The following is a 7,597-nucleotide window of genomic DNA, read 5'->3' on the forward strand; positions in this document are numbered from 1 at the left end:
GCAGTCTGGATGACTGCCCGGGGCAAAGAAGTGCATTCCCTCATGTTGTTACAAACACAAATGGTAATTGCAGGATAATTTGGGTTGGATTTCAAACTGCACTAAAGCCCCTTTCTGCCACTTTGGCAACATAAGGTGACCTAGCTGAGGGGACAGAAACAGAAGATGGCCACGGCAAGGGCACAAGCAAGGAAGAGTATGTGACCCTCTCGGTGACTGCCTAAAGGGTAGGGTCAGGATAAATATATCCAAGCCCTGCTGGCTGCTGCTATCAGCCTGCAGCAACGCAGGTTTGCTGTGTGGTCTGGGAGGACAGGTTGAGCTGCGGTCACTGGTGAGCAAGAGGTGACAGTGGCAGCAAGAAGAAGGGGCTGGGGGCCCTGCCTAGCACAGGGCAGGATGCAGTGACCCCAGATGGAGCTGATGTCGGGCAGTTTTGCTCCTATCCCCTGTTCATCTGGGAAAGCCTGGAGGCAGGCTGGGGGTGGAGGAAGCTGCAGCTGCAGCCTGGAGTGCTCTGGCTAATCTCTTCTCAAAGCTGCTGTGATCTGGACAGCCCCAGGCTGCCCAAGAATAAGGGGAAGAGGAAAGGTTATAGAAAGGCCTGTGTGTCCTCTTCCTTCTTTCTTACCCCAAGGACGGAAAGCAGACTTGGGTCTGCTGGATTTCTACAACCAGGATGCATTTCCTTAGGAGAAACCGTGGCTCTCTGCTCCATAGCATAATTTGGGAGAAAACCCATCCTTTCTAACCCATGCATGCCATAGCAGAGGGGGCAGTGTGGCTGGGGGCTGAGGGTGAGAGGAGACCCAAGCCAGTGCTTTGGGGATACCCTGACTAAAAAATCCTGCTACGTGTGTTTGCTCTTTTGTTTTACGACATTTAACACCGAGCACTTGAAATCTAGAGCAATTATCTTTTCCTCCTGTTTTTAAGGAGGACTTTGGCAAAGGAAAACATTAACTTTTGTCTCTTTTATTTATCCCCCTTTCCCCTCCCTCCTCCTGCCTGGCTGTGGTAGGAAGGAGCAGGGCGGGTGGCCCGGCGGTCCCTCGGCGGGGACATGCTGCCATCCAGCGGCTGCCGGACACCAGCCCCGAGGATGGCGAGGTCCTGGTATCCCGCTCTGCCCTTCCCTCCCCTCGGGGGATGGAGGAGGCTTCTGGGGGGGGGGAGAGGAGCAGAAATGGTTGCCCACCCACCTCCGAAACGGTTGTGCTGGGGTCCGGTGCCCCCCGGGTTTTCTGTTCCCCTGCTTTTGCAGCCCCTGTTGCTCACGGTACCCCACGACCCCCGCCTCAGCCCCCCAGCAAAAGCGTTCACAGAAAGGAGAGGAGGGCATGTCTTTCCTGTTTTTTATCCTTTTTTGTTTGTTTGTTTGTTTTCTGCTTCACCTAATAGACAAAAACTGGATCTTAAAAATTCATAGACAAAAACTGGATCTTAAAACTTCATAGACAAAAACTGGATTTTAAAAGATTGTTAAGAGTTTTTAAAGATTTATAAGTGATGCCATTTGTGGTACCCAGCTTCAGCTCTCCTTTTCTGCTGATTCCTCCCAAATCACCAAGGAGGTCACATCCAAGACAAGATGGTGCATTTAAGTAAAAGAGAAATCACATCCTGGCACAGATTGCCTAGAGAGTGGAATCTCCCTCCTTTGGAGATCTTCAAAAGTTTCCTGGACGGGGTGCTCTGGCTGTCCCTGCTTGAGCTGGGGTGGGACCAAGTGACCTCCAGAGGGCCCTGCCAGCCTCAGACATTCTGGGATTCTGCAAATGTTCATCTACAACCACTCTTTCCTCTATGCATCTCCTAAAGAATGGAGGTCACTACATGGGACAAACTTGCCAGTACTTGACACCATGCTGTCACATACACCCCAGTATTTGGGATGATGCTTCTAGCTCAGGTATGTCCCATCATGCTCTCTACCACTCAGTCCAGCACTTTGTCCTTCCCCCTCTTCACTTTGCCCCTTAGGCATGCCTATCTCTTTTATTTTCATAGAGGTTTCTTCCTGAATCCAGGTCACCAGGTAATTGTACTACGTACAGTGCCAGCATGAAGAGACAAGAGGATGTGTCAAGGCAGGAAACAAACCCTATCCCAAGACACACAGTGTCAGGTCGCCTACAGGATGCGTGCACTACATTGGCTTACACAGCAGCTCAGTGCAGTACAGAATAGTGTCTTGAAACAGGGCTCTTAAGTACAGGAACTTTCAAAATAGCAGACATCTAGCAAAACAGCTCAACACCTACAGCTATATCCAAATTCATGATCCAACTTGCCGTCCAACTGAGTGTGACATAGGAGGAAATGTCATATTGCCCCTCTGGGAATATATGAGGTGTTGCCTTATCTGTGAGGAAGTATGAGGCAAGAGTCAAACAGATCAGGTGTCGCATCCAGCACAAGAGGCCTGACAGTCCTGCATGACACAAAGGCTGTTGACTTTACCTGTAATTGTATATACACGTGAAAACACTCACTTCTGATGGCAAAGCCAACAAAAAACAAAAACAAAACACAACACCCACACAGCATTGGTAACTGACGTCAGTGATTTTGTATGACTAATGGATATAACAAAAGTCTTAATTTCCCCATCTGTGAACTATGAATGTTTTGTGTACTAGCAAGATTGAACTTGGAGAGAGTGACAAGCCATAACTGCAAACTCCAGCTGATACACCAGAGATGTTGTTTGCTCCCATCCTGCACAGCTGGGCACGTGTGCGTAGATCAGGGGTGAAAACAGGGCATTCCTCACTTAGCCAGAGTGAAAAACCCAAAACCAGGCCCAGACCAACTAGCCTACTGAGTAATAAACCCAGTACAACACAAAGGAAAGGAAGAGGATTGAGGGGGAAAAGGGGAGGATGGGACAAGGGCATTTGGGGCCATCAGTTGCTCTGTGGGCCTGCTGGTATTTCATGGAGTGGAATTTGCCGGAGGCGAGCTGCACTCATTCCAAATTCCAGATGGGTATCGTATAGCTGTATGCAGAAGGAATGCTCCACAGTGCAGGAAATTGTACCTTATTTTTCAAACCCTTCAGCAGGAAGGAACCTCGACTGCCTCCTTGGAAGGACTCAGTTGTCCAAACACTGGGTTTCCCTGGGTTAAAGGACTCATTGAGCTTTAGTCTGCGACTGTCTTTTTGGTTCGTATTTTCCTTTGCTTTTCACTGCCTGGTGATGAGAGGTTTTGAGGTCTAGGACTAAGGACTCACAGGCATTTCAAAATGTGATGCAGCTTCATATAGAGAATTTTCAGCTAAATGGAATTATGGTTTACCCTTTTTTTGATGAGAGCCCTGCTAGTCTCCTGACCATACTGTCCTGCTCCACGAGGATTCTAGAGCTTTCCATACAACACAACCCATTGACCCTTAGGGCTCCCAAATTAAAGAGGAAGATTGAGGCCACAGGAGGAGTATGTAACAGTGGCTAAATTACACTTGTTATCCCTCAGCAGTTGTCATATCTGTCCTGGCCTCCACACTCTGAGCAGAGCAGGGCTTTAAGAAAGAGAGTAATGCCTTGAAACAAGCAGAGATCTGGGGGGATCATTTTTCTTCACCATCAATGTTGATGTGAATGAAAAAAACAACAGCTTAAGTGTCTCCTCACCATCTGATCCTTGAGCACATTCACAGTAATAAATGGAGACCTCTAACCCTACCGAATTCAAAAGAAAAAGCGCAGGCTGTGGGATTTCAGCAGCTTACAGATGGGTGATGATTCTTCTAAAATTTCAGCTCATTCTCAAATGCATTTATCTAAAAATTTGCTAGGGCCAGTTCAATCAGTTTTTTCTCTTTGTGAAAAAGCATTGTAACACTGAGGAGCAAGAGAACAGGACACCCTGCACCACCTCAAAAGAGCAAAGGGAGGGGGCTGCTTCAACATTATGTTTTTCTCCTCTAACCAGTTTAACTGGGCTACTGAGGGACCTGGTGATCAAAAGAGAAGTTAATTCTCTGGGTTTATGTGAAAAATCACCTCCCTCTGCTACATCCCTCCCACTGCCTCTCCACTCCTCTTCTGTACATCTGAAGCCATTTGCAAGCCCTTTCCACCCCACTTAATCCCCCCTCCTCTTCTCGTGGTAAAATCAACCCTCCACACTAGACTTCAGCTGTTTTTTGGAGCTTGTCTGTTCACATCACTGAGCAAGGGATGAAGTAATGAAAATTACAAGCTGTGGAAATTTGATCTCTCTATTCTGTAATTACTGTTCTCTGAAATCTGAGAATATATATTTACTTTAATATTCTTGCAGAGGAGGGGAAGTTTCCCCAAGGCATAAAGCAAAGAGAGAGCTAGGAAGAAGGAATAGCATGAACCCATTTGTACTTGATTAAATGCTATATACAGTAGTGAGTGGATCTTGCCTTTAAGGCTGACACAAAATCAAAGCATTCAATGCATGTTGGTATTTAGAAGCAGTCAACACTTCCTCTTTGCAACATACATTTGTATACAGTAATTGGAAGGTGAGGAGTCATAATCTTCTCCAGCTACTCCAACACATAATTGCCAGTATCATGAAACTACTATTTCACAATAAGATACAGGCATTTTGCTTAAAAGCATAGAATCTGGCATCTTGTGAACACAGTAAGAATCATAAATGTCATTAAAAATATATAAATAATAAAGTGAAATAAATTCTCTTTGTTGGTCTTGAAGTTATCACAAAAGCTGGAGAATATGAGAAAAATGACTTCACAGTTCTAAATCTGTAATATCTAAATGATCTACTAGAATTTGTTTTAAATGTGTCTAGAACCATTGAGAATGCCACAGCATTGGGAAAGCAATTTGGCATTGGCTATGTCAATATTATTGTTGTTACAGTGTTTCCTAAAAAGCTCCAAACACAACTCATGTGGTAGGTCCTTTCAAAAAGTAGTCAGCTTCTGCCCTGAAGTACAGTATCATCTATGGGTTAGCTTTACTTTTCAGATAAAACCATGGAATAAAGCTAACTCATAAGACTTAAGGATTAAACAATTTCTGGCCTTCATCAGTTTATACCTTTAATGTTTTTCTTTGCTGTCCCTCCAAAATCTTTAAAGAAAAAGGCCCAGCAGTTGCCTTTCCAAAATTTTTGATTTTCCTTTCTCAAAACATTCTTCCATGTCTGCATAGTCTCTGTTGTCTTCAAAATTGCATAAACAATCAAAAAAGCTAAAAACTGTCTTGTGTGAACTGTTTCAGAGCCATCTGAATGCCACGGCCTATTTTTAAATCCTGATCTGATCTAGTCCAAGAGTCAATGCCTTCATCCACTATCCATATTATAATAAATATAATTATTGCTGAAATATCAGTTGAGTAACAACAAAAGTCTGGCAACTGAGTAGGCTTCAGAAAGTCAGCCAAATCAACCTCCCAAGGTTTTCTCCTTTTTTTTTTTTTTTTTTTTTCCTCCAGGAAAAGTATGTCATAGAGTCATATCTCTCAGAATTTCAGAATTAGGCTTTTAAAGCCCTATTCTTCCTGGTAATTTGGTATCATAGAAGCATGAGAATCAAAGCAGGGAACACTTTAGAGCACAAAATTTCTGTTGAGTACAAGTTTCTGATCATCAGCTAAAAGTGGCTAACGTATTTCAGGAATAAGATCATTGTTCAAGCTGTTCTATATTCCTGTTAACTTTCTGCTTGGGTTACTAGAAGGAGCAGGGGCCTGAACAGGTTCTGTCTATCCTGTGTAACTCATTATCTTCATAAGTGCTGGGAAGATGCTACTAATGTTATATGGAGAAAATCTTATGTTCCCCACAGATTATTAATTATACAAAGAAGAATCTGCTTTCCCACTGTGTTTTCTTTCACTGTTTTCATGAACATAGATGGACCTAGCCAAGTAATAAATACAGGCATTTGACTTGATTTCATGTTTTGTTTGCTACATGAAAAACATGTACCTGTCAGCAGTGGGCTGTTCCTAGAGATACAGATTTTTCTAGAGCTTTTGCTTTTATAAGCTTCTGCTGATATTGAGAAGAAAGCATTTCTAAGTTTTATTAATAAAAGATCAAAGGTAATGCCTAAACATCATTGGAAGCATTCTGCTTAGCATAAATTTTCCCCCTCAAATTGCTGCTGGAAATGTGGCCAATCAAACTACTAAATTCAAAATCTAGAAATCTATATAGTAACCTTTTAAAGATTGTAATTGTCTGGACAACAAAGCTGTAAAAAAAAACAAAATAATCATAATAATAAAAAATAAATCTTCTTCCAATATTCTGGCTTGCCTATATTTGGAAGATTTTTTATACATTGTGCTTAAACACAATTATTGTGCCTCACCCTATCTTCTTCCACCCCAGAACAGGAAACAAACCCTCTTAAATTTAGTATGCTTCTATCAGTCTGTGGGAACATCTCTCTAGTTTGAGTTACTAAAATCTATCATTCGCTTCTTAAAAGCTGGGTATGTAAGCTCTCTGTCTTCCATGTAGACAAAACAAACACATCTAGAGAGAGGTTTTTGTCACCAGCTTAGCTCAGAAAATCTGTAGAGAGTCTAGATGACTAACAAACTAGATGTCTAACTTGCAGATGACTTAAATAAGGTAAGTCACATCATAAGAGTTTCCTAGATGTCTCTATGTCTCATAACTAAAACCAAGCTAGGTTATAACCACCTCTAAACATACAAATTTTTTAACAGTTCAAATAATTCCTTCTGTTAAGAGTAATACAAGACACTGTCTACATGTATCTAGTAATTTTTTTCTTTTTATCTTTTTGATTTTTACTGCCGTGGAACCATTTTTCCTAGAGTTTTCATCTGTTTCTGAAGTTCTGCAGGTATACACAATAACAGTAAGTCAATGAAATTCAGAACATCCAAAAGCCTCCAAGGATTTTGCTTTCGCTGACTAATCCACAGTTAGAATATCTGAAACAATATAGTGAAGAAGTTGGTAATAAACATCTCACTACATCCTCCTGCCACTCCAGCTACATCCAATATAAACTCAGAAGATACATGGGTAAAAGCTTTAGGCCTTTTCCAACAGTCTTTTTTCTGACAGAAGCTAGATGACAATACAAGTTAAAGCCAATGCCACTGCAAGTTCTTCCTTGCTTTAGGGAAGCTCTTTCCAGATTAACTAGAATTGCTCTTTACTGTATATTACAGTATTTAGGCAGATATCCTCTCCTCCACAAAGATCTAGGGTACATTAAAAACACAAGTCATTCCAATCAATTGAGTCAATGACACAGCAACTAAAACTACATTAAGTAGGGCCTTGATACAATAAACTATGACAACTCAGAAAGGAGTTGTTTGATTTTATTGGGACATTGATCTGTGAAATAAAGTTTCCCTAAGTTATCTACTGTAATACTTTCTAACAGCTACTTTAGAGACATTGCAATGATTTTGGGGTCAGTGATCTAAAAAAAAAAATAAATCACTAAAATCACTACATTTTAACCTTGGAAGAATATCCTTTATTCATAGAGCCGTAGCAGAAAGGTATATTTAGTGGACTACCTTTAGTTGTACTTGTTACTTTCCTTGAACTTACCCGTGTTTTGGTCAAATAGTTCTCTGTCCTTTTT

The sequence above is a fragment of the Anas platyrhynchos genome, chromosome 2, assembly GCF_047663525.1.
Source record: "Anas platyrhynchos isolate ZD024472 breed Pekin duck chromosome 2, IASCAAS_PekinDuck_T2T, whole genome shotgun sequence".
Lineage (NCBI taxonomy): Eukaryota > Metazoa > Chordata > Aves > Anseriformes > Anatidae > Anas > Anas platyrhynchos.